Source organism: Myotis yumanensis, unplaced genomic scaffold, assembly GCF_028538775.1.
Source record: "Myotis yumanensis isolate MYYU_CA2020_CCGP unplaced genomic scaffold, mMyoYum1.0.hap1 SCAF_3, whole genome shotgun sequence".
Lineage (NCBI taxonomy): Eukaryota > Metazoa > Chordata > Mammalia > Chiroptera > Vespertilionidae > Myotis > Myotis yumanensis.
Genome location: NW_027223754.1, coordinates 89,863,793 through 89,884,576, shown reverse-complemented (window position 1 = coordinate 89,884,576; position 20,784 = coordinate 89,863,793).

Sequence of the window (20,784 nt, the reverse complement as noted above, 5' to 3'; positions counted from 1 at the left end):
CTCAGAAAGCATCCTGCAAACTTTGAGTGAGCTGGATGTTCACCTTGGCTCTCTTTTCCCACTGGAGAAACTGTAGGCCCCGGGGGAGGGGGAGGAGGAGGGAACCATGGGTACAGTATTGTGTCAGTCTGGAGGAGGGCTGATGCAGTCAGAATGTAGCCATTTCTCTTATCTTCTAATGTATTCCCCAGTCTCCATGTTTCAGAGGGGTGTTTCAACCTCACCCCCCGGAGTGCTGGGATTTTCACAATGGTGACGTGTCTATCAATAGTTGCTCATTGATTTTCTTGGGATGGGAAATGAAATTCAAAAAGACCTATGTCATCATCCTGATGACATACTGCAGTTCTGAGCAGTCATCAGGTGTGACATAAGTTAACTTCAGTGTGCAGTCAAACAGCTATGAGTGGTTTGCTCATTTGCCACACTAACAGGGAGCTTGTACTTCTTATTGAGCAGAGATTGGAAACTACTCCCTTATAAAAGTCAAGAATAAAATAGTTCTTTTTACAGTTTCAAGTTTGTACACAAGGAATATTACTTGCCATAGGAAGCATGGGTTTGTATCAAGCCTGCTGATCCTATGGACCTAGAATTGCTCAAGAAATGTATCTCTAGCTGGTACTTTAGTGTAAAAAAAAACTGGAATTACTCTAAAAGCTTCATGACATGCAGTGTCAAGGATGTTTGGGGAGAAAAATTACATTCTGGTTTCAATTGGGCCTTGAAATGATATTGAGCAAGTTGTTCAGGCAGCAAAAAAGGATTTAATGACATGAAGGAAGAGATGAGAACTTGAGTAAAATGATTCTGGGCTTTGGAACTAAATGGAAAGTACAAAACTGCATAGGAACCTCTTGCTAATTATAGAAGGGGAGGCCAGTATTTTCTGATCATTTACTCTTTGGCAAGCTCTCTACTGATGTTTTTCTATATGTTGTAGAAAAATATGTTCTATATTTCATTTCCATAAGTAAGAGGTGAGGTGGGAGGTGGCTACCCCATTTTAGGAATGATGGAACTATTTGTTAGATTCAATGGCCATGTCTCCAGAATTAGGTCAATAGCCTACTAGGGCACAGAAGTGACTGTCTCTTGGTTATGGTTAAAGATGGGCCATTGAAAAACAATACTTAATACTTTAGTTGCCAAATTTCATTATCTACAAAGTACCAGATATTAAGTACGTGTTTTAGCCATTGCAAGCCATATGGTGTATGCTGCAACTGCTTAATTCTGCCCTTGTAGCAGGAAAGCGGATATATACACTGAGTGGCCAGATTATTATGACCATCTGACTTTTGTAGGCAAATTAGCTATAATTTTGCGCTGAAGTTGCTAGAGGGCCAGACCAATATAAATAGGGAAGCAGGTTGTTTACCACGACAGTAGAAGTGATTTTTTTCTGAAGATATGGGTAAATAATGCGATTTAACAGCCTTTGAACTTGGGTTATATTTGAACGTGAGTGGCCAGATTATTATGACCACCCCATCAGTACTTCGTTGGGCCACCTTTTGCCTTCAATACTGCAACAATTCTTCTTGGCATTGACTCCACGAGATGTTGAAAGGTGATGTGAGGAATCTGACACCATGCCTGATGAATAGCACTGTCCAGTTCTGTGAGATTTGATGGTTGTAGAACCAGCTGCCTGATGGCTCTTTTAACTTTGTCTCACAAATGCTCAATTAGATTGAGATCTGGTGATTGTGGGGGCCACCTAAGCAAGGTAAATCTCCCTCATGTTCTTGAAACCACTCCTGCACACGTTCAAATATACCCCACGTTCAAAGGCTGTTAAATCGCATTATTTACCCATATCTTCAGAAAAAAATCACTTCTACTATAGTAGTAAACAACCTGCTTCCCTATTTATAATGGTCTGGCCCTCTAGCAACTTCCGCACAAAATTATAGCTAATTTGCCTACAAACATCAGGTGGTCATAATAATCTGGCCACTCAGAGTGTGTGTGTGTGTGTGTGTGTGTATAACTTGTAAATAAATGGGAGTGGCTGTGTTTCCGTAAAACTTTATTTATAAAAACAGGTGTTGGGCCCTGTCCGGTTTGGCTCAGTGGATAGAGCGTCGGCCTGCGGACCGAAGCATCCCAGGTTCGATTCCAGTCAGGGGCATGTACCTTGGTTGCGGGCACATCCCCAGTAGGAGGTGTGCAGGAGGCAGCTGATCGATGTTTCTCTCTCATCGATGTTTCTAACTATTCCTCTCCCTTCCTCTCTGTGAAAAATCAATAAAATAGATTTAAAAAACAACAACAACAACAACAACAACAAAAACGGTGTTGGGCCATTATTTGGTGACCCCTACTTTAGAGGAACAAAACTTTATGAGAGATTTTAAGGCTGGTGTTGTATCATAAATCAGCGAGATAGATACAAGACGCCTTAATGAGCCAATTAATTAGGAGTCTTTATTCACGCGGGCCCAGGGGGAGGTGTTTTCCAAATCTCTGAGCCCTGACATAGAGGAAGTTTCCCGTATTTATACCTTTTGCACTTCTTTGTCTGCAGATTTCACAAAGAGCTCTGTGTAGGTTATTGTTACAGACAGTTTGTAACCTTGAATATATAATGAACCAATACTTGGCATAAGAATATGGGAATTATTATCAGTATCAGTATTAGCCTGTTATGTCAGATGGCTAGCTTGCAAGGTCAGACAGCTAAGTTTTTATCTTTTTCTATTACTCAAACTAAAACAGTTATTTTACAGAATAAGGGACTATCTAAAAATAACAGAGTTGACCTATAGAATATGAGACTGTCTAAGAATAACAGAGTAGTTCAAACAGCAGTTTTCCAAAGGAGGAATTACTATGCTTCAGTGTGTTTTATCAGCAGGAACCATGACTACAAACTTCACTCTTGGCACATGGTAACTGCTCAATAATTATTTAACAAGCCAGATCCATGAGCCTCTATTTCTGCTGATTTAAAAATAGACTTTAACTGCATTATAATAAAAAGGTTAAGTATCTTTAAAGGTTCTTTTTAAACTAGGTTGGTTATTCGTAGATCTTGTCAGAGGAGCTTAAAGGCTTTGGAAGTCTTTATCAATAGGTGAGCTGCATGATGTTAGTTAAGCTCAGTCTTGTTTAAGGACACAGAATTGATGGAATTTTAAGATGTGCTTCCAGGACATAAAGGCAGAGAGATGTTTAAGAACTATTAAGGGAGCTATCCAAGATGGCAGCAGATAGGACAACAGTGAGTGAGTGAGAGAGTGAAAGGGGAGTGCATGGACGTGTGGGGTGTGTGTATGTGTGAGTGAGGGACAGTTATTCCACAGGACTGTTGGGGGCTGGTGGACCAGGCTCCCCTAGCTGGGCAGCCTCTACTACCACTGAAATCTCTCCCGGGGTGGCCGGCTCTGCCGCATAGATCGGGCCATCTGGAGGGGAAGAGCAGCTGTGACTGGGAGCCCAGCCTCACTTCCACCCAGGGAGACCTCTGACACCATCTGGGACCCTATAGCCACACTGGCCAGGGACCAACTGCCTCAGCTGCGAACCCACGAACACCAAGAATCCATCCTTCCCAGCCACAGGCTCCCAAAAAGTTTGTCCAGGGGGAGACAAAATGGTAGCCGTATAGGCAGATGGGTCCGGTGCCTTCTCATGGAGCAGATAGAAGAAACAGCTGAATTGAATAACATCCACCCAGAATTCGTGAATTAAACTCAGCTGGAGAGGCAATCCATGGACAGAAAGGTCATAGATAGCCAGGAAACTGGTGGAATCGGGGATCTGGGCTAGAGGGAGAAACCCGCGCAGCCTGGACTGCGCTCAACCAATACCATGTCCCTTGGGGACAAGTGTAGCACTTGACTATGGAAGGGTATCCACAGGGCTCCTGGCAGCAGGGGACTCTAGATCTAAGCCCAAAGCCCTGGGAGGCTGTGCCTGGAAAGGCAGCCTGAAGTTCTGCACCGGCAGCGCAGGGCCTGGGGGAGAGAAACTCGCAGCAGCGAGGTTGCTCTGTCTTTATAATCTTCTTGCTTTTACTTGCTAAACCGAGAATCTTGCAATTACAAACACTTACCGTGGCTGTGATGCAGGGGAAGGTGGTTTTGTGGAAGCTGGGGAGCATAATAGGGAGAGGTGATCAGGAGGCCAGCACTGGGACAGTCCGATCCCTCCAACCCTGAGCAGACATTTTTCTCCTGAAGACCAGGCCCCTCCTAGCAGCGAAGCCGCACCCAGCCTTGAGCTTGGCAGGGAAACAAAGATTTGAAATACTCCAGGGAGCCTTTGGGGACTGGGTTGAGGGGCCATTTGGTCCCAGAAACTAATACAGAAACACTGCCACCTAAAGGCAGTGTCAGAAATAGATGCTTGTGTAAATACGACTGAAAGCAGGCAGACAAACTAAGCAGGCAGAATGGTCCCGCCTGACTGACACCAAGGCTGTGGTGTCTGACACAGGAGCAGTGGATCGCTGGGAGCTTTAACACAGTGCTATCTAGCAAGAAGCTGAGATGTGCCAGATAGAACAGTGGAGAGGGGTCTTAGACCAGTCCCCATGGGACATTAAATACTCAGCTGAAGCAAATGAACTTCACTACACTACTTCACTTTTTTTAATCTTTTACTTAAGAAACTAAAAAAAAAAAATTTTTCTTTTCTTTTTTTAAATTTTTATTTATTATTATTTTCATTTTTGACCTTTTTTGTTTTGTTTTTTTTTGAATTAGTGTTCTACATTATAGTTTTATTTTATTTTTTATCATTACCTTACTCTATCTCATTTTTTCCTTTATGCCAACCCTTTCTTGTTCAATTCCCCTTTTTCATCCTGTTTCTCTTCTGTTCCTGCTTTAGTTTCTCTCTCTCTTTTCTTTTTATTCCCTGTTAAAAATTGATCTTCTTTATCTGCTTTATTGACACATTACTATTACAGTAGTCTCTATTGGCTTACTCATATATCTAATTTCCTCTCCCCTGCTCCAAGTCCATGCACCCTTCTCTTCTCTTTCTTCACTAGCCAATTTTTTTTCTTGTTGTTGTTGCTTGTTTGATAGTTTGTTGTTTTTTTTGTTTTTTATTTTATGCTTTTGTTTTCCTCTCCTTGCTTGTTCTCTTCTTCTACTAATAGCTTAATTAGTTTCACTCACCAAACTCAGTCCTATCTGCTGCCTACTCTATTCTCCATTTCCAAAAATAGATGAATATATAGATAGATTAAAGGTGAAAATTTTTAATATATATAAATTATATATATGTAATATATTTTAATTACTATTATTTTTAAATTATTACTTATTATTATTACATTTTTAATTGAGTATATTGTTGTTTACTTTTCTTCTTATACACTCACTCTCTTTCTACCTCCTCTATACTGAATTGTGGCCATTCCTCCTTCATTCAATTCCTTTACCTTACCTTCTGGAAATAAGCTCTACCTCTTCAAATTCACCTCCCCTCCTTTTTTCTGGGGGTTTGTGGTTTGCATTTTTTGGTTTAGTTGCTGGTTTTGTGAAGTTTTCTCCCTATATATGTATATATTTTTTCTCTTTCTTTCATTCCCCTTATTTTTTCTTCTCTTCCTTTTCATTCTTACCTTTTTTACTTTTCTCAATATCATTTTTGCTCTCCTTTCTCTCCCCTAATTCTCTTTTCTCTGGTGGTCACCTTTATTTGGGTTTATCGGTGTTGTGAATACATTTGTGTTTTGTTCCCTCTGTGTTGTGTCTTGATGAGTTGTATTTTGTGCCTTTTTGTCAATGTGGTAGAGAGTGAGCCACATAACCAGACACCCTGAGAGGAATGAAAATGGGAAGACAAAGAAACAGCCCCACATGAAAGAAAAGGAGGAATCACCAGAAAAGGAAGTAAACAAAATGGAGGCAAGCAATTTGTCAGAGAAAGAATTCAGAGCAATGGTCATAAGGATGCTGAAAAGGTTGTAAGACAAATTCAACAACATGTGTAAGAATCAAGAGGAAATGAAGAAGAACCAAGAAGAAATGAAGAATGACATCACTGTAATAAAGAACACAATAGAAAGCATCAACAGTAGACTAGAAGAAGCTGAGGACTGCATCAGTGAGCTAGAAGACAAGGTAGGAAAAAACACCCAAGCAGGGCAACAACTGGAAAAATAAAACTTAAAAAACAGAAGGAGAGCCTAAGGGAGCTTTGGGACAACACAAAATGAAACAACATCCACATAAAAGGGGTGACAGAAGGAGCGGAAACTGAGCAAAGAATAGAAAACCTGTTTGAAAAAACAATGACAGAAAACTTCCCTAATATTGGGAAGAAAAAACACACACAAGTCCAAGAAGCTCACAGAGTCCCAAACAAGCTGAACCCAAAAAGACCGACACCAAGACACATCATAATTAAATTGGCAAACACCAACAACAGAAAGGCTGCCAGAGACCCTTGTAGGTAACTTTCTGCCAGAGAAAGACAGAAAGTTACCTACAAGGGATCTCCCATTACACTATCAACTAATTTCTCAACAGAAACACATCAAGCCAGAAGGGAATAGAATGAAATATACAAAGTGATGCAAAACAAAGGACTGAATCCAAGCATACTGTACCCAGCAAGGCTATCATTCAAAATTGAAGGTGTAATCAAGAGCTTCACAGACAAAAAAGGGCTAAAGAAGTTTATTACCATCAAACCAGCAATGCATAAAATGCTAAAGGGACTGCTGTAAAAAGAAGAAATAGGAAGGGAAGAAGAAACACAGGCATAAAGAATAAAAAATGGCTACAAACAAGTACCTATCAATAATAACCTTAAATGTAAATGGATTAAATGCTCCAATCAAAAGACATAGGGTAGCAGAATGGATAAGAAAACATGACCCATATATCTGCTGTCTACAAGAGACCCACCTCAGAACAAAGGACTCACACAGACTGTTAGTAAAGGGTTGGAAAAATTGTTTTCAGGCAAATGGAAATGAAAAAAAAAAAAGCTGGGGTAACAATACTTATATCTGACAAATTGGACCTCAAAGTGAAGGGCATAACAAGAGATAAGGAAGGCCACTTCATAACACTAAAGGGATCGAAACAAGAGGATATAACTCAGGTACCCAATGCAGGAGCACCCAAATACATAAAAAAACTTCTGGAAGATATCAAGGGAGAGATTGACAGCAATACAGTCATAGTAGGGGACTTTAATACCCCATTGACACCACTGGATAAATCCTTTAAACAAAAAATCAGCAAAGAAACATCAATCCTAAATGACTCACTAGATCAGATGGACTTAATTGACATCTTTAGAACATTTCACCCCAAAGCTACAGAACATACATTCTTCTCAAGTGCACATGGGACATTTTCAAAGATAGACCACTTACTGGGACAAAGGCAAAGTCTCTTCAAATTCAAGATGATAGAAATCATATCAAGCATCTTCTCAATCACAACGGTATAAAATTAGAAATTAACTACAATAAGGACAATGAAAAAAAATCAATCACCTGGAGGCTAAATAGCATGCTATTGAACAATGATTTTGGTTACCACAAAGAGATCAAAGAAGAAATAAAAAGCATCCTGGTAACAAACAATGAAAACACAACAATCCAAAATCTATGGAACATAGTGAAAGCAGTCCTGAGAAGGAAGTTTATAGCTCTACAGGCCTACCTAAAAAAAAACAAGAAAAAAATGGTAATAAATTATTTAACCCTACAACTCAAAGAGTTAGAAAGAGAGCAACAAGGAAAGCCCGGAGTAAGGAGAAGGAAGGAAATAATAAAGAACACAGTGGAAATAAATGACATAGAGACAAAAAAAAAAAAAAAAACAATACAAAAGATCAATGAAACCAAGAGCTGGTTCTTTGAAAGGATAAACAAGATTGATGAACCTCTAACCTGGCTCACCAAGAAGCAAAGAGAGAGGATCCAAATAACAAAATCAGATGTGAAAGAGGTGAAGTAACAACTGACCCCACAGAAATACAAAGGATTATGAAAAAAATACTATGAACAACTCTATTCCAGCAAACTGAACAACCTAGACGAAATGGACATATTATTAGAAAAATAAAAGCTCCCAAAACTCAATCAGAAAATGAAAAAATCTCAATAGGTCGATAACTACTGAAGAAATTGAAGCAGTAATCAAAAATCTTCCAGCAAACAAAAGCCCTCATCAGGATGACTTTACAAGAGAGTTCTACCAAGCATTCAAAGAACTAAAACCTATCCTCCTCAGACTATTCCAAAAAATTCAAGAGAAAGGCACACTTCCAAGCTCTTTTTAAAAAATATATATTTTATTGATTTTTTACAGAGAGGAAGAGAGAGGGATAGAGAGCTAGAAACATCGATGAGAGAAAAACATCAATCAGCTGCCTCCTGCACACCCCCTACTGGGGATGTGCCCGCAACCAAGGTACATGCCCTTGACCCGAATCGAACCTGGGACTCTTCAGTTCGCAGGCTGACACTCTATCCACAGAGCCAAACTGGTTAGGGCCCGAGCTCTTTCTATGAAGCCAGCACTACCCTAAATCCAAAACCAGATAATGACACCACAAAGAAAAAGAACTACAGGCCAATATCCTTGATGAACATAGATGCTAACATCCTCAATAAAATTCTAGCAAATTTGATCCAGCATTACATTAGAAAGATCATACACCAGGACCAAGTGAGATTTATTCCTGGATGGTACAAATATCTGCAAATCAATAAGTGTGGTACATCACATACTAGTAAACAAATTGAGAGACAAAAATCACATAATCATATCAATTGATGCATAAAAAGCATTTGACAAAATCCAATACCCTTTCTTGATAAAAACTCTCAGCAAAGTGGGAATAGAGGAATCATACCTTAACATAATAAAAGCCATATATTACAAACCTACAGCCAACATCATAGTCAATGGGCAAAAACTAAATTCATTTCCCCTAAGAACAGGAACAAGACAGGTATGCCCACTTTCACCACTCCTGTTTGACATAGTACTGGAAGTGCTAGCCTTAGCGATCAGACAAGAAGAGGAAATAAAAGGTATTCAAATTGGAAAAGAAGAAGTAAAACTGTCATTATTCGAAGATGACATGCTACTGTACATAGATAATCCCAAAGACTCCATCAAAAACTACTAGACTTAATAAATGAATTTGGCAATGTAGCAGGATACAAAATTAACACCCAGAAATTTATGGCTTTTTTATACAATAACAATGAACTCACAGTAAGAGAAACTAAAAAAAAAAAAAATCCCATTTACCATTGCCCTAAAAAAATTAAGATACCTAGGAAAAAACTTAACTAAGGAGGTAAAAGACCTGTACTGGGAAAACTACAGGACATTGAAAAAAGTAATAGAGGAAGACATAAATAAATGGAAGAACATACTGTGTTCATGGGTTGGTAGAATCAACATCATTAAAATGTCCATACTGAGTGTGCCTGGTGGTCAGAGTGGGACCATCCAGATTGCAGCTCCTCCGATCCATAAAAGGACACACTCAGGGGGCAGACTCAGTGAGCACCAAAGCCCCATTGAAGCAAGTTTTGCCCCGGAGGGGTGTCTCCAGCACAGAAGTTCTCTCACTGCAGACACAGCTGATTCTCACAGCCAATTGGCCTGGAGGCCAATCCCTCCCAGTGTTGCCTACAACAATCAAGGCTTAACTACAACAAGACTGTGCACAAAGCCCACAAGGGGGTGCACCAAGAGTGTCCACCTCAGGTAATTGGGGAGGCTGAGCCACTGGGCCCTATAGGACACCTAGCACAGAAAGCCACTCTATCGACACAGTGAAGCATAAAAAAATGCAGAAACAAAGAAACAGGACACAAATGACAGATATGGAGGAAAGCAAACTACTGGATATAGAGTTCAAAATCACACTTTTTAGGTTTTTCAAGAATTTTCTAGAAACCGCCGATAAACTTAATGAGACCCTCAAAAAATCTAATGAGACCCTCGAGGTTGTGATAAAGGACCAACTAGAAATTAAGCATACACTGACTGAAATAAAGAATATTATACAGACTCCCAACAGCAGACTAGAGGATTGTAAGAATCAAGTCAAAGATTTGAAATACGAAGAAGCAAAAAACACCCAACTGGAAAAGCAAAATGAAAAAAGAATCCAAAAATACGAAGATACTGTAAGGAGCCTCTGGGACAGCTTCAAGCATACCAACATCCGAATTATAGGGGTGCCAGAAGAAGAGAGAGCAAGATATTGAAAACCTATTTGAAGAAATAATGACAGAAAACTTCCCCTACCTGGTGAAAGAAATAGATTTACAAGTCCAGGAAGCGCAGAGAACCCCAAACAAAAGGAATCCAAAGAGGACCACACCAAGACACATCATAATTAAAATGCCAAAAGCAAAAGACAAAGAGAGAATCTTAAAAGCAGCAAGAGAAAGACAGTCAGTTACCTACAAGGAAGTACTCATATGACTGTCAGCTGATTTCTCAACAGAAACTTTGCAGGCCAGAAGGGAGTGGCAAGAAATATTCAAAGTGATGAATGCCAAGAACCTACAACCAAGATTACTTTATCCAGCAAAGCTATCATTCAGAATCGAAGGTCAGATAAAGAGCTTCACAGATAAGGAAAAGCTAAAGGAGTTCATCACCACCAAACCAGCATTATATGAAATTCTGAAAGGTATCCTTTAAGAAGAGGAAGAAGAAAAAGGTACATATACAAATTATGAACAACAAATACATATCTATCAACAAGTGAATCTAAAAATCAAGTGAATATGTAATCTGATGAACAGAATAAACTGGTGATTACAATAGAATCAGGGGCATAGAAAGAGAGTGGACTGCCTATTCTTGCGTGGGGCGGGGGGAAGGGGGGGATGCTGGAAGAAACTGAACAAAAATTGTGCACCTATAGATGAGGACAGTGGGGGGGGGGGGGCGGTGAGGGCGGAGGGTGGGGTGGGAACCGGGTGGAGGGGAGCTATGGGGGGAAAAAGAGGAACAACTGTAATAATCTGAACAATAAAGATTTAATTTAAATAAAATAAAATGTCCATACTATTCAAAGCAATTTATATATCTAATGCAATCTCCATTAAAATACCAATGGCATATTCACAGACCTAGAACAAACTCTCCAAAAATTCATTTGGAAAAAACAAAACAAAACTACCCTGAATAGCCACAGCAATCCTGAGAAAGAAGACCAAAGTTGGAGGGATCACAATGCCAGATATCAAGCTATATCACAAAGCCACTGTTCTCAAAACTGCCTGGTACTGGCACAAGAACAGACATATAGACCAATGGAACAGAACAGAGAATCCAGAAATAGACCCAAGCCATTATGTTCAATTAATATTTGACAAAGGAGGCAAGAGCATACAATGGAGTCAAGACAGTCTCTTCAATAAATGGTGTTGGGAAATTTGGACAGATATATACCGAAAAAAAGAAACTAGATCACCAACTTACACCATACACAAAGACAAACTCAAAATGGTTAAAGGACTTAAATGTAAGATGGGAAACCATAAAAATCTTAGAAGACTCCATTGGCAGCAAAATATCAGACATATGTCAAAGCAATATCTTTACTGATACAGCTCCTAGGGCAATGGAAACTACAGAGAAAATAAACAAATGGGACTACATCAAAATAAAAAGCTTCTGCACAGCAAAGGAAACCATCCATAAAACAACAAGAAAGCCCACTGCATGGGAGAATATATTTGCCAATGCTATTTCAGATAAGGGTTTAATCTCCAACATTTATAGGGAACTCATACAACTTAACAAAAGAAAAATAAACAGTCTAATAAAAAAATGGGCAAAGGACCTAAATAGACACTTTTCGAAAGATGACGTACAGAAGGCCAAGAGACATATGAAAACATGCTCAAAGTCACTAATCATCTGAGAGATGCAAATCAAAACAACAATGAGGTATCATCTCACACCTTCAGAATGGCTATCATCAACAAATGACAAGTGCTGTCAAGGATGTGGAGAAAAAGGAACCCTCGTGCACTGCTGGTGGGAATGCAGACTGGTACAGCCACTGTTGAGAACAGTATAGAGTTTCCTCAAAAAGTTGAAAATGGAACTCCCAATTGACCCAGTGATCCCATTGCTAGGAATATATCCCAAGAAACCAGAAACACCAATAAGAAAGGATATATGCACTCCTTTGTTCATAGCAGCACAATTTACAATAGCTAAGATTTGGAAACAGCATAAGTACCCATCAGCAGATGAGTGGATTAAAAAGCTGTGGCACAGCTACACAATGGAATACTGTGCTGCTATAAAAAAGAAGGAACTTTTACCATTTGCAACAGCATGGATGGACCTGGAGAGCATTATGCTAAGTGAAATAAGCCAGTCAAAGAAAGATAAATATCACATGATCTCACTCATATATGGGATATAATGATCAACATATACTGATGAACAAAAATTGATCCAGAGACAAGGTGGCACTGAGCAGACCGCCCAATCTCGGGGAGAAGGCAGGGAAGGAGGCTGGTTAGAGATCAGCCAAAGGACTTGTATGCATGCATATTAGCATGACCAGTGGACACAGAGGTGGGGCTTGCCCTCAGGGGTGGGTGTGGCTGGGGAGGGGCGTTAATCAGGAAAAAAGGAGACATGTAATACTTTAAACAATAAAAACGAAAGAACTATTAAGGAAAAAGCAGGAAATCATAGTGATTAATTGTATGTAGTGGTGTGGAAGAAAAGGTCAAGAGTAGCTCCAAAGATTGAACTACAATAATCTAAAGAAAAATGTCATGGCCATCAACAACAGGGATGCCATGCTGAGCTCCAGGTTTACAAGAAGACACATTGATTGGATTTTGCACGATAGAGTGCACCAATGATAGAATGCACTCAAGTTCTTCATCCCTTCCTCTTTCCTTGCCCTCTAGTTTTCTCTACAGTGTCAGATTATACCTGTGTCACCAGGGAAAATTTCTGGTTTGATCATTCAACTAAATCAATATTTATTGGGCATCCACTGTGTGCCAACCATTGTCAGAGGCACTGCATCCATTCTGGTACACTTGACTATTGCTTTACTTCATCTCTTTGCATGTTTAGGAAATAAATACAGAGTTAGTGAACCTTAAAAACTTTGGAATAGATTCTTCCTCCTGTGTTATATTTGGTAAATAACTCTGCCAGTTAGTCAGTCTGGACACATCTACAGCCCAAGACTTCTCTTGTAGACCAAACTCCCATATTTTCTGTGATTGCTTCAGAGGAAGATTCTGAACAAAGAATTAGAAAATGTCTATGTGCTGTAAGGTTCTAGCATTCAAAGTAGAGACTCTCAGCCTTATCAGGCAAAAAAAATAAGGCCAATGAAAATGACTGCTATAGTGTCATCTTTGTACAGATAATTTACTACTGTGTAGAGCAGAAATGAACATGGGCCTTTGGAGTTACCAATAGTCTAGCTAATGGTATCCCAAGAGGATTCTGGGACATAAGGCTCTGGCATTCCACTCGCTTTAATATTTTATGTAAGTCCTCTGTCATAACATAAGCAAACATAGCTCCTCTTGGTTAGTAGTAGCATGTCTACTATGGGCAAAGAAATTTAATATGGACTCTGAGAAGGAGATAATTTTAGGGCAAAGTTACAGGTGCATCCATAATTTGAAGAAAGGAAGTTGGATGGATGAGGGAAAGTTTCAGGTTAGTTCATTAGAAGAGGACAGAATAGGTACAAGAAGGGAGGGAGAAACAAAAGGTGATTGTGAGGCTGGCATGACAGTGGGAGGTCAGAATGAAGAGCTGTGTTGTGGCACAAGTGTCTCTGGCATCTCCTAGTCATGATGGGCAGAGGGAGGGTGAGTTGTACTGTGTCCTATGGTCATTGATCTTACTCAGAAGGTGACAACAGTACCTAGAGGGCTCAAGAAACACCCCTCCTCCATAAATTCTAACCCAAATTTGACTGTTATAAGAAGCAACACTTACGTAATGCAAAGCACTTTCTTTACTCTTTTAAATAACATTAACTCTGGTTGATTACCACTGAGGGCTCTGTAGAAATAATATGAATCCCTTAATCAAAATATGATAAACTTCCTACAAACACAATGTCAAAAATCTTGAAAGAACTGTTGTTACCTGAAATTCCTTACAAGTTAGCTTTGAGTGGATCAAAAAGATCAGTGACTCCCTAAAAAATTAAAATATTTTTTAAGTTGACATGATTTTGGATCCTAAATCTAAAAAACAAAAACAAAGCATCAATTTTTATTTAAAATTCTCATTCGATGTATGTTTATATACACCATATAACCTCCAAACCCCCAACTTGGATGTCAGGGTTCTCCAGGCTCATTTCTGGCTATATCCTTTATTGCTCCTTCCCATAAACCCTACTCACTGAATAATCCAGTCACACAGTATTCTCTCCCACCTCTGTGCATTTGTATCTGCTGTTCTTTCCAGATGTCCTTCATCTTCCTTGACAGCCTTTGAATTACTACACTCTCCTCTAAGCCCAATTCAATTGTTATCCCCGACTCTCCAGCTGTTTGGTGACCTTTGGTTATTAAAGCCTCATTTACACTTTGTTTGTTCTACTCTTTTGATGTATAGAACATTTTGTTTCCTATTACTGTTATTTATGACATCATAAGCTACTTGAGAAGAGAGGCTATCCCTCTGGATTTTTTATCCTATATAATAAAAGAGAAACATGCAAATTAATCATCCCTCTGCTATGCTCAAGCCACACCCACAAGCCAATCAGGAGTGAGTATGCAAATTAACCCAACTAAGATGGTGGTGGCCACGGAGTTAAAGTGAGCAGGAGGCTTGGGTTGCCCCTGGCGATGGAGGAAGCCAAGCTTCCTGCCTGCCCTGGCCGGCCCTGGGCTACGCTCAAGGCTACAAAGTTTCAATTATAGAAGATAAATAAATCCCAGAAAAAAAAAAGAAAAAAAGGAGAGGCTGGGAGCTTGGGTCACCAGGGGGCATGGCCAGCCTGAAAACGGCCATCAGCCCCTCACCCAGGCTGGCCAGGCACCCCAGCAGGACTCCCCCACCCTGAAGGGGCTGTGGGCAGCCTGAAAACGGCCCTCAGCCCCTCACCCAGGCTGGCCAAGCACCGGACCCCCACCCTGATCCAGGACACCCTTCAGGGCAAACCAACCGGCCCCCACCTGTGCACCAGGACTCTATCCTATATAATAAAAGGGTAATATGCAAATTGACCCTAACAGCAGAATGACTGGGAATGACTGGTCACTATGACACACACTGACCACCAGGGGGCAGATGCTCAATGCAGGAGCTGTCCCCTGGTGGTCAGTGCACTCCCACAGGGGAATCTCTGCTCAGCCACAAGCCAGGCTGATTTTTTGCCAGCACAGCGGTGGTGGCAGGAGCCTCTCCCGCCTCCTTAGCAGTGCTAAGGATGTCCAACTGCAGCTTAGGTCTGCTCCCCGCTGGCAAGTGGACATCCCCCGAGGGCTCCTGGGCTGCCAGAGGGATGTCTGACTGCTAGCTTAGGCCTGATCCCCTGGGGAGCAGGTCTAAGCCAGCAGGTGGACATCCCCTGAGGGTTCCCAGACTGAGAGAGGGCACAGGCCGGGCTGAGGGACCCCCCTGAGTGCACAAATTTTTGTGCACTGGGACTCTAGTTTTCTAATAATAATTACTGAGTGTTTACCATGTGCTAGGCACTGAGAAAAGTATTTTATGTAGATAATTTAATTTCATGTACACGTAACTATGTTATTATTATCCTCACTTTACAGATGAGAAAACTGAGGCTTAAGAGTTAAAGGAACTTGCCCAAGATGACAATGAGTACATGGTGAAGCTTAACTCAAATCGAGGCTGTCTGAGTGCAGAGTTTTCCGTCTACATTCTGCTACCTCACATCCCATGTGGCATCTCACACATAGTAGATGCAGAGAAGTTGTTGACTGAGAATTGATAGAGTGTCTCATTTAATATGTTTATAATTTATAAGACATATTTTTATGTTTGCTGTGTGCAGTGTGTGCCTTCAATGCCCAGCAGAGAAGGAATGCAAGTTAAGTCTTTGGTTTTCTAGTAAGTCCTGAGAGCAGGGAGAATCAGCACACCAACTTTGCAGTATTTCTGAAAAGGCAAGGTATTTAAAATCTTACTGTTGCAGTATCTTTAGGTGGACTGCTGACACTTTTCTTTGAAAATAAAAATGTTTAAAATGGAATTTATATGGTCTTTTTCTCTAAACCATGCAGGACTTGTAAGAGAGTAAAAATACTGGACAAGACCATTTAATATCAAAGGTCTTCATTGCCATATGAGACAATATGATCAATATTTTGAGTAAAAGTATCAGATTTTCTCATAAGTGGATATTTTGGATCCACATGCTTTCTCCAAGTCAATCTGACATTTCCAAGTATAACTTTGATTACCTCTCCTGAAATTTCTTAAATATTTAAAATACATAATTTGAAAACTCTTGATGCTTAAACATAGTGGTTAAGAGCATGAACTCAGGAATCCAATGCTGGGATTTGAATCCTGGCTCAGCCTGTGACTAGCTGAGGGACTTGGGACATGTTAGTTTACCTTTTTTGACCTCACTTTCCTCATTTATGAAACAAGCACAATAGTAGTTCTTTATCTTAGCTTTGGGAAGATTAAGTGAAATAATGGTTGTAAAGTGCTTAGAACAATGCCCAGCATTGCTCATGCACTTTATTGTTACTATTGTGGTTTTATTGTTTCTAATGGTGTCAAGAAATACTTCTAAGGGATGTTTGAAATCAAGTATGGTGATTATGGTAGATAATAAAACTGTAGTATCATTTTTAGTGACTAAACATAACAGTAAAAGTGAAATGCAACTATAAAAGATGAGTGATTTTTTTTTTTTTTGGTTTGGCTATGAAGGCCGGTCCAGAAGAAATACTACAAAAATATCTTGAATTAAAAACACAAAAATACCTTTTATCAAAAAACAGACAAGAATATCACAAGAAAACTGTAGACCATTATCCCTTATAAATAGATGCAAAAATCCTCAACAAATACTAGCAAATTGAATCCAGCAACATATAAATCATACCATGACCAAGTGGGATTTATCCCAGGAATGCAAGGTGGGTTCAACATGTGAAAAAATCTATCAGTGAAAAATGGCATATTAACAGAGGAAAAGACAAGGCCACATGATCATCTCAATAGATGCAGAAAAAGCATTTGACAGAATTCAACACCCTTACATAGACACACACAAAAAACCCATATTCAACAAATTTGGAATAGAACGCAAGTTTTTCAACCTGAAAAAGGGCATCTACTAAAAATCTACAGCTAGGGTAATACTTAATGGTGAAGAACTGAATGATTTTTCCCTAAGATCAGGAAAAAGATAAGAATGTTTACTACTTCTATTTAACCTTGTACTGAAGGGTATACAGGGAAATTATGAAAGAAAAAGAAATAGAATGCACCCAGATTAGAAAGGAAGAATTAAATCTATCTCTATTCAAGATGACTTGGTCTTGTACAAAGAAAATCCTAAGGAATCCACACACAGAAAAAACTATTAGAGCAAATGAGTGAGTTCATTAAGGTGACAGAATATAAGATCAAGATACAAAATTAACTGTTTCTTTATACTAGTAATTACAATCTGAAATCCCATGTATAATAACATCAAAAAGAATAAAATTCTTAGAAATAAATTTAACAAAAGAAATGCAAAACTTGTTCACTGGAAACTAAAAAAAAGTCATTGAAAAAAACTAAAGTACTGGTAAATGAAAGATCCTGAGTTCATAGACTGTGGCACTTAATTGTGTTAGAAAGAAATATTCCCTAAATTGACCTACAGATTCTACACAGTCCTTAACAAAACTCCAGCTGCTTTTCTTTTTGGAAGAAACTAAGTTAATTCTAAAATTCATATGAAAATGCATGGGACCCAGAATAGCCAAAACAATCTTTGAAAAGAACAAAGTTGAAGGACTCACATTTTCTGAATTCTAAATATACTAAAAAAGTAGTAATCAAGGCTGTGTGGTACTGGCAAATGTATAAACATTTATGTCTATAAAACAGAATTTAAAGTCCAGATATAAACCCATACATTTATCGTCAATTGATTGTGACAAGGATGCCAAGAAAATTCAGTGGGATTTATCAATAAATGGCACTGAGACAATTGTTTGCCACATGCAAAGAATGAAGTTGGACCTTTACCTCATACCACCTCATACCATATACAAAAATTAATTCAAAATGGATCAAAAAACCTAAAATAAGAGCTAAAACTCTTAGAAAACACAACATAGATCTTTGTGACCTTGGTTAAGCAATGGTTTCTTACGTATTACATTTAAAAAGCACAAGAAAAAATAGATTAATTAAACTTCGTCAAAATAAAAAACTCTTGTGCTTCAAAAGAAACCAACAAGAGCTCTAGCTGGTATGGCTCAGTGGATAGAGCACCAGCCTGCAGACAAAGGTCCCAGGTTTGATTCTGGTCAAGGGCACATGCCTGGATTGCGGGCTCCATCCCCAGTGTGGGGTGTGCAGGAGGCAGCCGATCAATGATTGACCTCATCATTGATGTTTCTATCTCTCCTTCTCCCTTCCTCTCTAAAATCAATAAAAATACATATTTAAAAAATTAAAAAAGAAACCAACAAGAAAGTGAAAAGACAGCCTACAAAATAGGAGAAAATATTTACAAATTACATATCTGATAGGGAACTAGTATCCAGAATATATAAAGAAATATTACAACTCAACAATAAAAAGACAAATAACCAATTTAAAAATGGACAATGGATTGAAATAGTATTTTTCCAAATAGGTATATAAATGGCCACCAAGTACATGAAAGGATGCTTGACATCATTAGTCATTAAGAAAATGCAAATGAAAGTCACAATGAGATACCATTTCACATCAACTAGGATGGCTACAATAAAAAAAGATGGGGACTTTCTCTTCCTACAGCTGTTGTTACACACAGTTATGTGGTCGGATGGGCAGCTGTCGTCTTGCCTCCAGCCTGAGGAGGAAGCCAAAGCACAGCGGAGTGCATTGCTGCGGGGCAGAGCAGGTGAACACACCCTAACTAACATAACTACAAATAACCACACCATTCCTGAAGGTAAGCTTTATAATATCCCTACTTCTTAATTCATAATTTGGGAAGGTAGTCTTTGTCCTCTTCTATCTCCCTTCTCTCCATGAAGAACTTTTTTTTTTTTTTACTGCTCCAAAGCAATGTATTCTCATTGGCAAATGTAACCATAATCTTTTTAACAGTGGAAATAATGTCATCATTCCTTTTATATGTGTTAGAGGAGCTAGGGCATGAAAGCAGGGTAAGCAGGAAGCCAGGGTACTATAGAAAGAGGAGGGGAAAAGAAAACCAAGTAACAACTAGACAAGAGGAACATAACAGAAGATACTGTTTTCTTTCTAAGTTGTTGGTTGATTTATAAAGTCCTTTGACCCAAAACAAACAAACAAACAAAAAAACAAAAACTTAGAACAGTAAAGGCTAGGTAAATTGCAGTGTAGTACCATTAGTCAAGCTATGTAGGCAAACATTCTATCATCATATTCATGTCACATTATCACTAAAATCAGTCTTCAGAGAAGCCTTCAAAAAGTTCCTGGTTTGTTAAGATTTTTGACATTTAAAACTCAATTGTAAGAATTCCTCTATAAATTATGCTAAATGGAAAAAAATCCTTGGGTTTTTTGTGAGACTAAATATTTATTTGTAAGTAATTGACTGAACCTTTAGAAAGTTTGAAAGGGCTCAGCTGAGTTCATTGATGCAGTAATAAACCCTTATACTTGCAGTGTTTTAAAATTTTCAAAGTGTTCTCACAAGCAATCTTGTTAGGTAGAAAGCACAGAATTATCTATTAGAGCTCAAGGTCAGAGAAGGAGCACTGAGTTCATGTCCAGCTGCTCTGATTAAAAACCACATCTGCTATTCATTACACCATTTATCTCTTCTAATTCAGACACATTAGGTAAAATAAAGTGAGTATTAATAATTATCTTTATAACGTTTCATTTCAATATGTTTTATCATTCTTAGGGAGGTGGGAGTTAGGGACTAAAACTTCTTGTTCTTTAATGTTTCCATTCATTAAAAGTCAAAGTAATATATAGAAAAATAACCACCAGCATCACAAGGAAACACTATCCAAGGTCTGAAGATTAAAAAAATAAATAAAAGTTCAATAGGCTAAAATTTTTTATCAATCTCTGAAAAGTAAGAAGGGATTCTGATAAAGGAACAAAGCTGCATATTGTTTATTTATTATTTTTTGTTTTCCCCTAATACTTGTACCACTTATTGGAACAAGAAATGATTTCTCTATATACTATAACTATTATCCATGGAGATATGATGAATAGGTACCAATTCAAGCAAGTCAATAGTATTCAAAACACATCAAAGACTTGATATAAAAGTAGTCTCAAAAATGGCTCTTGGTCGAACGTTTAAAGATTGTTCTTTAATCTCACACTGAGATTAAAATCTTACCAGTAACAATGTGGCTCCAAAGGCAAAGCAAAACACCATGGTTCCTGCCAGGTGAGCCTCATTCATGATGCTGCCATCTGCTACTTTTAATGGGTGTAACACTGTTAGTATTTTTTGCCAGATGTGGTCAAAATTGAAACCTAATTCTTCCAATAAAAGTGGTTCATCCTCAAAGCTGTTTCCATGGAATGGCTGAGGAGCAGTTGGAGTATATGTCTGAGCTGGCTGGGAATCTGCCTGGCGTATGGCTGCTACGGCTGCATC